The 10,416-nt window shown below is 40.8% G+C and overlaps 1 long non-coding RNA gene across 1 annotated transcript in view; it reads left to right on the forward strand.

Moving 5' to 3' along the window:
- The window catches only part of LOC138260771 (uncharacterized), a 77,649-nt gene extending 70,054 nt beyond the window's left edge, over positions 1 to 7,595 (forward strand). The window contains exons 3-4 of the long non-coding RNA XR_011198978.1: positions 2,917 to 3,023; positions 7,521 to 7,595. This is a non-coding gene — a long non-coding RNA (uncharacterized lncRNA). The remainder of the gene's footprint in view (positions 1 to 2,916; positions 3,024 to 7,520) is intronic.
- Positions 7,596 to 10,416: the final 2,821 nt, after the last annotated feature.

Here is a 10,416-nt window from a genome sequence, read left to right on the forward strand (position 1 = left end):
AGTCACATGCCTGATCCTATTGTCTTTCATTATCCTTGTTATTGCTATGCACCTGCTTTTAACTAAGATGCAGATATTTTGATAAATGCCTATTTAAATATATTCTGCCTCTGGTGTCTTTGCTTGAGTGAGATTTTAGTAACTGAGATAACTGGATGCGATCTGATGTACCAGATTCCCTGGGGAGTCTATCTTACCATGAGCTCGGTTGCCACAATCATCTGTCAGCGATGGGGTGCTGCTAGTTAGCTGGAAACCCCGGATTAGGCCCACAAGTGTCACCAGGTGTGGAATTATACTCATTACCCACCACTTAAGCAGTCCTACTGCCCAAATCCAGTAGCCTCATTACCCTAATGAGAACCTACGCAACACTATGTGATTAACTTAAAAACAAACTAGAAAGAAAGAATGACCACTTCCACCTCCCTATGATCATTATACTGTCTGACTCCCTTACACAGACCACCCTTCCAAAATGGCTGACCCATAGAGCTATTTTGGTACCCATTTCTCGTTGCTTCCAGTTAATTTAAAGTAACACATGGTCGGTAGAAACTTTAGATGCCCACATTCCGCCTGACTCCTCCGTTAAAACTGAGCAAATAGGGATGGGCAGACTAGATAATACTGGGTAGTTGGCAGCCCCACACTTAATATTGTCCCACTTTGAACAGTAATAGGCAGGGAGCCACAACTCATCATTAGCTAATTTTACTTTCAGGCTTCTGTAAAACCTGGCCCGACCTACATTCCCTACACCTTGAAGTTTCCTGGGGATGGAAACTTATACCCATTCTTCAAAAGAACACAGCATGGAGCTGCGCTTACAACTAAAGTTGGCAGTGTTAGCTCGCCTTGTCCTTAGTAAGTAAACTTATGAGGGGACGCGTATAGGTCGATGACCCTTTTGAGTCGCATGGAGTATCCTAGTCATGCAGTGACTATTGAATCTATAGCTAACATCAATAATCAAGAAACTTTCTATGGAAAACAACTAAACCATAATACTCAAGAATAACCACTACTCAGGAAGGAGTTAACAATTTTTATTCCCTATTGATTACAATTCTAGATCATCCGTTAGTTCAATCTTTATTCAAATCAATCCTTTTTGTTAATCCATCATAAAAGACATACATTCTTAAAGGAAGCTTTCTATGACAATGTGATACCACAAACTAAGAATACCAGCATTAATAGTGAAATTCAGCAATTAGGTTTGTCAGTCATTGTCATTGTCACTGTCAACGTCACCCTAACAGCCTACCTAACCAAGATTAGCATTAGCATGGGGGTCTTCATGCAAAAACAATTTAGAGAAAACATCAATTTGGAAAAAATCTACCTAAGTGAGAATCTTAAAAAAAAGCGCAGTTGATACCTAGAATAAAAGGCATAAAAATAGTCTGTCACCTTTTCATAGCTACCTATCCAGGATGGATCAGCAACAAGTCAGTCTTCGTCTTCAGGTCATCTATTAGTCAGCTACGGATCAGGCTCACAGACCATGAGCCCAATATCAGCACCTCGGACAGCGTCTCCTGATGTCATCACGACACCCAGACTGGAAGCAGCAAGAAAGAAAGCTGATGGTATTGTCTAATTACCAATGCCATATCCAGGTTCACTTTACATCTTCTACTCTTCATCTGGGGTACTTTGATGTTGCACAGTGGTCGGGAAAGGTGTGAAGTATGGACAACTGTATAGGTGGATAGGATAAGTAGTTAGGGTCAAATGTACAAAAAGTAGGAATTGTGATTTCCTAATTGCAATTCTTACTTAATCGTAATTAGGGAATCCCAATTCCTAATGTAAGCAAACTTACAACAGTTAAATAGCAATTCCTAGTGGGTCACATACTGAGCTGATTTTAATGAGGTTGTCAGCTGTTTGAGTCCCATTAGGCATGGTGGTTATCAAAGGGATGGTGGCATGCTGGAGTCAGGGAACCCCCATGTCTGATTGCTTTTCAATAAAACATTCATTTTTTTAGTTTAAATGCAGCCTGTTTACCTAAAGGAAAAAGGCAGCATTTAAAAAAAAAAAAAAAAAAAAAAAAATGATGCACTTATGTTTCATATGTTGCTCGTAAAAAAACATTCTCAAATGGAAGGGGTCATAACGGTTGCCACCTCCTTGAGATGTTGGTAAAATATTACTGTTATGCAACCGGAATTTGGTCGCAAATCATTAATACAGGTCATTCATTCAGTTTTGATATTTGGAAGGCACGTCTTAAACAAATACCAAATCAGTATGCATTCTCAATACCAAAATGTGTTACTGGATCGCAATTTGGGATTCATACATACCAAAATGCTTTTTGTGCTTGCAAACAGGCAGAGTTTTGTAAATGTGGCGCTTAGTTCTTTCACATCACAGATGATAGAATCATAGGCCATTGGTTCTGGTAAGCCACACTGGAATCATAGGCCATTCGTTCTGGTAAACCACACTCTCGTAAAATAACTGCAGGGGGCTTTAATACTATGGTTAAAATCCGGTTCCCAGAATGACGTTCCCTTAGAATGAGCTGCTAAGGTGCTTTTTATCCGAGGGGTGGCTTCAATTTCTAGTTATTTTACTCATATATCATAAACTGTAGAACACATCAGCTATACTTCATCATTGGCCACATGTTCCTGATTCGCTTGTTAGATGGCCAGTAAAATGCAACCATTTCCCATTATCCCTCTTCACTCCCTCTGATGTACGTTGTTTGATATGAAAAACCGAGAAGGTATAACATTGGCTTATCATGTATTTCTCTTAATAATGTGATGAATGCTAATGAAGCTCTGAAGTACACAAATTGGGATCATAGTACAAAAGCTTGATTAATAATATTCTGAAAACCTAATGATTTTATGTTTTTTCTAAAATGTCATAATTAACCTCTGTTTTTTTCAGGGCACAATCAGGACCAAATCATCACACGCGTAACTACCGTTCATTAGAGACCTGGCGTGAAAAGAAGCCAATACTGAAATTTTCAGTGGGTAGTCTTCTGAACTGGGGTAGGCAAAGTGAATTCCAGTATCTTATTCAATTTGGGGCCTCTAATCATCAAAAACTCTTACAGGTTCCCTCCAAAGTCAGTCAATTTGTGCTAGATGTAAGATTAGCCACCACTCTGGGAAACAGTCCATGCTCTCGGTGGCTCGAAAATCATAAATACGATTACATAAGTTCTTCTTGAGGGAAACAGTGACAGCATCATTTGAGTTTTCTTCAAGAGTGCACATAGTGAATTTCTTAAATTGCTTTATTAGCAGTATGCTGGTTTCATAAAATTCGGCAGGACTAATTTCAAACCTACTAGAGTGAGAAGCTCCTCCTGACTGTTCGGAATTTACATTTAATAACAGATGACACGCCAAAGCTGCATATGAACTATTAATTTCAGGTGCCCTCCCCAAGCAGGTGCAGTCTGAACTGTCAACATTGGGATGGAATAAACGTTAAACAGACCTGCTTTTAATAATCGATATGAGGGGGACACAATTGAGAGAGTTACAATACATAAGGCAATGTTTCATCTGGCATGCCAACTGAACAATCACAATTTATCCTGGTGAAAAAAAGAAGTGCTACGATAGTAAATTGTGCTACACCGTTGTTCCAGTTAAAGAAGCACTTGTGTTTGCAGGCTAGTGATGCCTCCACAAACTCTCTCCTGTGCAGGGCGCATTATCATTCCGAATTCTACAAGCACACAAGGGAGATGCCACTAATGCATTGATGGTGAGCTATCAAATTAGTTTTTCATGGGTCATCTTTGTGAAATGGTTATTTCTTAGAAATTATTCATACTAACTGCTAAAACTGCCATAAGCATTTCTATGTAAGGTTTTCTCAAGCCTCCCATTCCTCTAATTTAATTTTAGATTTCATCACCTCTGTTTATTAACTCTACATAGCACTTGTGAGGGCCTATCAATAAGGCGCTCTGTTTAAATATGTCACAATACATGAGAAGACATTATGTACATAATCATTTGGTACTGGAGTATAAAAACTTACGACCAATGATCATATGGCTAGACACATTAATAATTAAGTGCAAACCCTGTGACTGAATAATCTCCCTGCTTCTATTCCGGTCAATGACCGATGAGTCGATCAAACGACTGTCACAAATCATCGGGCAAACCTAGAGACTAGGTAACCTCTGTAGTGTTTGCTTGTCTGCTTAGACGTCTCAGTAAGGCATTCATTTTTCCTAAATGTGTACTTTGCCCCAAAAATGCATTTATATCAATAAACTTATTTGAAGATCATTTACTGACATATCTTCCTCTTCATTAAGGCTTACCTGCCCTCTTAAAGGCATTTTCAAAGACGAAATTAATTACATCTTTTCAAAATTTCTCTGAAGATCACCCACTCTTGATAAGCCAGCTGGTTTTGCAAATCTTTATTTGACTGACTTGTGATCACGTCTTTATCAATAAATTGCCAAGGCACTATCGCAGTTCCCACAATGCACCACACTATTTATGCTTACATATTACAAGATTATTGGCATTAACCCAATTGAAAAAGGGATATTTCCAATGTTCAGCTTCTTTTTAGCCATCTCACACTCTGTCTGACATATGTACTAGCACATTAATCTGTTTTAAACCTGTTGGAGGGGTTGGTACTGTTGTCAGATATTGAAAAATAAACTTCATTTAATTCACCTGTCGGTTACATATATACACAGTATAAGGACAGAACATCTATTTATAAAAAGAAAAAAAAAGTATGAGGTATCTTTGCTACACAAACACCAGGATTCGTACGTCAATCTGTGGGACAAAAGATAAGATAGCAGGTTTTAACTTTGATCTACATCTATGGACTTGATACTGTGCATATGTTTAAGACACTGCACACAGTTTAAAGCATTTACATTAAAATGGAAAATCAGAGCAGGAGCTGCAGTTTGCACAGTTTGGAAACAGAAAATAAGAGGGGCAGCCTCTGCTCCCCTTTGATAAAGCCCCAGTTGCTATATCACATGTAATTTTTCAAAATAAACATCTACTGGATTGGGGACACCTAAGTGAAGACAATCGCTAGGTTTTAATCACCAAACTTCTGGGGCGACATCGCAACTGGCTGCTGGTTTCTAATACCTATTTCTAAAAATGTTTTGTTCTAAATGAAACATGATGTGCCAACTCTAAACAGGCAAAATATGTGCCGTACAATAATCGAAAATATGATGAAGCCTAACCACATTCTCCTTATAGAATTTCTGACGATAGTCCCTGAATGCAGAGGTAATTTTCCTAGAACTTAGTGTGGCTTCCTTAGTGACATGAGATGTCAGGAATAGTAGCAATTTTCTTAGCCTTTTGATAAGATCTGCCAAATTGGGATGATTCTAACTATTGATTCTGTATACTTGTGTTGAACAGAACTTTTAATCTGATTTGAATTTTGATTGTAATGTTACCACTTTCAACAAACTGTTGGTCAAGACCTATTGAAGCAATAGCTGATCTCCTGACAGAATGAAGACGTCTTGACAACTACTATGGCCACAACAGTTGTCACTGTTATGCCATTCAGAGAAAGGGAACATAAGCTGACAGCTTGATCAGCTGTGACCGATTGTGAGAATTGTCTCAAACTGACAGAGACGGAAGTGCATCCTGACTGGTTATTCAATGATGACATATTGCACTACATCTGTCATTCACAGAGAAAGACGTACAATCTGAAGGCTATTTCTGCTATAGCAGATTTGGCTCACTGTCTCTAATTGAAAGAGCAGGAAGGGCATCCTGATGGCAGCTTCAACCCTAAAGATATTTTACTTGTCTCTCATTGCCAGAGAAAGGTGTGCCGATTCATTCCTGTTAGTCTGTGCTCTGAAAATATTATAGGAGACAGAAGTACATCCTGACTCAACTGGGAGGAGAGGCACGACTGCGAGGTGAATCAACTTTAAAGATTGTACTATATCTCGCTATTGACCGGGAAAGGATGCACTGTGATACCTGCCTATGCTTTGCAGATTGTATTCACAGCTGCCAAAGAAACAGCATGTCTGTGCAGATTATGCAACCTGTCTCACACTGTTGGAGAAGAAAGGAAATCTTAGAGGTGAATATATTTAGTCAATAATACATATTAGCAGGCACAGATTCTGATACATGAAGTACAATTCAATGTTTTTGGTTAAAGTGATTTGCAAACAAAACCTTGGACATTCGGAAAGCTCCCCTGTGAATTCAATCTGCTCATTGCTTACCATTGGATTGTTGTTTTGTAACTCACATTTGCTTGTTTTCTATTTGCTGGCTCTATTTGTTTTAGGCTATCCATCTTGAGGTCGTCCCTTCCATGGCCCTTACCTTTGTTACGGTATCCTTCCACCAGTGCTCAATTTGTAAACAAGAATTTAAATCTTGTTCTTATCTTGTCATATTTGCTGTGCACTCAGACAGGTTAAATGTAAATCTCTGACTTATGAGTGAACTTGGTGTTTACTTTTCTTGCTCTGACTTCAAAGTGACTCATGCTGATAATGGGGATGTAATGGACCAAAGGATGTAAAATTTTATTTTTTTCTAACACGCAACAAAATATAAATGACTTTAAATGAACTGTGCAGATATTTCAGAATTAGAGAGCACAAATGAAGCACATTTTTTGGTAATTCTGAAGTGTGGAGGAAACCTATTTTAATATTATAAAAAATATAACGGATAATGACAGTTCCACTCATCTTTTGTGCGGTATATACTTTTATCAGTAAAACTTATGCCTGTGCAAATGTAATAGTCATTTCAATTGTAAATGTGTTGACTGTAATAGTAGTGCACTACCACAACATGCATACTCCACTTTCTCACTTCACCACTCCACTGCACTCTACTCTGCACTACTCCACACCAGTTCACCCTATGCCTCTCTACTTTACACCACTCTACGCCAATGGTCCAAATTTGCACCACTCCACTGTACTTAACTCTATGCCTCTCTACTCTACAGCACTCTACGCCAATGCAGTCTAGGCCGCTGCACTCCCCTCTGCACCACTCCCCTCTATACCACGCTTCACTATTCTGCAACACTGCATCACTCCTCTCCACACTGGTGCACTCTATGCCAATCCACTCTACGTCACTCTAATCTACTCTGCACCACTGCACTAAATGTCAATGTATGCCATTGCACTCTGCCGCTCACCACTCCATTCTAAGCCACTTCACTCTAGTATGAAACAATCTACTCTGCACCACTCCACACCATTCTACTCTACCCTGCACCATTCAATTCTACTCTTCACCACTCTACTCTGTGCCACTTCACTTTACTCTAACCACTGCACTCCACACCAATGCACTCTATAATCCTTTACTCAAAATCAATGCAGTCTATGCCAATCTACTCTGCCACTGGACTCTACTAAAATGAGGGGTTCATTTGTCATTGAAATTATGGTTAGTACTGCAGAAAGAAAAATTAAGACCTGTTTTAAGTTATAAAATATCTAACTGTTCTACTTCCAACAGGAGCAAACCTGTCAGGTGGTGATAAATTTCCTAGATAACGAGAAGGGAAGTTTCAGTTCTAATAAGGTCAAGAGGCAAGTATGATGCATTTCTTTCTTCACTTGATATAAAATAGCAGTTATCAAAGACTTATGGTAAGAAAAAATAGAACTACTTATCCCATGAGACATAGGGAATAAGTGTCCATAGTAACCACAGTCCAATCATAACTCGGTCAGCCATATATGTGAATGACGTCCCTTCCTTTTCCTCTTTCTTGAATGCTCATCAGTTGTCATTGTGTTTCTTACTTTCTCCTCATTTAATGATTATCACTGAATATTGTGCTTGTTTAAAGATTTAATTGTTTAACTGAGACCTGTGTACTGTTATCACGCAGGGTAGGTTTATCTCCCAGTGTGATTTTTTTTTTTCTCCATACCTCGTGCGTCCTGAGGAGGTGCTCTCGTGTGTGGACAACGGTCCTTTTGTGCCCGTTGCGGCCTTGTAAAGAGCTGTTTCTATCCAGCACTCTAACAAAGCTTGCACGTGCGTTAGAGGATTTTTGTGAGGAATTCCTTTGGTTTCCTCATATTATTCCCCAGCCAACCCTCATGTTTACACCACTACGGCAGTTGTTATCCCCTGTAATTTCAAGTCATGGATTACGACTACAGAGCAACCTAGTGAGCACAATTTCATTTATAACTTTTTTTACGGTTATAAGCAGCAGGCTCCCCTTTGTAAGTTTTGGACGTACATTTTTTCACTGGTGCAATCATCTGACTATTAATCGATCACTGTGGTGATCATGGATACTCATCCTTCCAGGATGCTAAGGAACAATGGCCTCCCCAACAGTGGACCAAGCACTTTGTTTGGCAATTTCTAGATCCCTGCACACACCCCCCCCCCCTTCTCAAAACCCCCTTAAAGACAAAGTGGATAAATTGGCTGAGAGTATGCAGGGGGTTTTAGTGACCCTAAATCTCAAGAACCAGGCCCTAGTACTAGTGTTGAAATGTGAAAGAAGGCCTATAAGCATGATGCGGGGCCATGGAGGGTTTCAATAAATTGACAGAAACCTTCAGTAAGAGTGTTTGCATGCTTAAACATACACCCTACCGGGAGGGAGATCGTCCCAAAGAAAATTGTGGCGCTGCCACCCAAAATTCAGACCCTGATGGTGGGTTTCCCTTTAGAGGGGAGGGTGACTCAGATTGTGACATTTCATCTGAGGATCATCAAGAATCTAGTAGACCATGGCGTCCGAGGGCCTAATACTTCTGATTCCACTGAGGCGGACACAAACCAGTGTGACATGTTCGACCCCTCTGATATCGATCTACGGTCCTCCGAATAGACACCCGACCAAAACGTGGCAGAGTACGTTGCTAGTAAAATCCACCAACCTTTAGAAAAGGAGGTCAGAGCAAGACTCCCTTGCAGTGAGGGTCTGGGGCACTCTGCCTGCAAAGTCCACCGCTCCGCATATCTTAATGCAAAATTAAAACCATTTTTCAATAAATCTATGAAGGGCCCTAAAAAGGGCATACACCAATCCTTGAGAAATTTCCTGGATAAACTCCTGGACGTTGCTTGCCCTCTTGCCCAGATCATCCAGGTGGCAGAACAAGCAAAAGCGATCAGGCATTCCCATTTCCACTGAAATAGTAGCTGGTTGGGATCAGAGAGCTATCTGTTTGCTGGTAATGCGAACTGTGCGCTTGAGGCAGATCGCAGGAGATCCTTGCTTATTACAATCGACCCCAAACTCAGGGATTTAGCAACTTCTGAGGTGGGGCGACTGCCCACAGTAACCTCTTTGGGGGGCCATTCATCAAGGAGTTGGGAATGTTTGTGGCAACCTTTTCCGCCCTTGACATGGCATAATCTTCAATTAACAAAATCTTCCTAGGAAAGGTTTTTGCAGGGCCCGGACGAGGCAGGGGCTGCTCCTTCCACCAAGATCTCTCTAGAACTCAGTTCAAAAGGAACAGTGGCTGGAATGATGGAACACACTGAACCTTCTACCCCAGCAGAGGCTCAGGCAGAGGAAGAAACAACTGAGGAGGTGCTAATGCACCAGGTGGAAACATCAGTAAGCAGTACCCTTCCCCCCCCCCCCCTCAAAGCCTTGGGGGGGGGGGGGTGGGCTGGGTAGACTCCTAAAATATGCTCACAATTGGGGAGGATTACAACGGACCTTTGCATCCTTCAAACTGTCTGAGGTTTTCACATCGAATTTTATGGATCCCTAATTCAGAACACTCCACTGAGACCTCTGGTCTTTTTGAACGAAGAGATGATTCTCATCTATGCAGAGGTGATGGAGTTATTATGCAAAGGTCCTATGTACAGGTCAGTACTCCACCCTCAGGGGATTTTAAAATACTTGTTTCTGGTGCAAAAGGAGGACAAAGGCTTCAGACCAGCAGTAAATCTGAGAGGATTCAATGAGTGATTGGTTTACCGCCACTTCAAGATGGAGGGAATCCATCTCCTAAGAGACATTTTTTGGAGGGGAGATTGGATGGTCGGGTTGGATCTCAAAGATGCCCACCTCACAATTCCCATCTTCCCACCTCACTGAAGATTTCTCCAGTTCGCCCCTTCAGTCTATCCTCAACCCCATGATGTTTTACAAAGCTCCTGAGACCAGTAGCGGAGATCCTTCAACCAGGAGGAGTAAGGATGATCAGCTACTTGGACGACTTCCTTCTGATGGACCAATCTCAAACACAGCTCCGATTCAATCTGAACATGACTATTGCTCTCCTCCAGGACTTGGGGTTTGTCATCAACGAACGGAAATCAGAACTTATTCCAACAGATGACATTCCTAGAATTCCTCATTGATTCAGTAGTGGCTTCACTGAGTCTTCCCTCTTTAAAGGTCACAAAGAAACTCAGAACC

Source organism: Pleurodeles waltl, chromosome 10 (assembly GCF_031143425.1).
Source record: "Pleurodeles waltl isolate 20211129_DDA chromosome 10, aPleWal1.hap1.20221129, whole genome shotgun sequence".
Taxonomy (NCBI): domain Eukaryota; kingdom Metazoa; phylum Chordata; class Amphibia; order Caudata; family Salamandridae; genus Pleurodeles; species Pleurodeles waltl.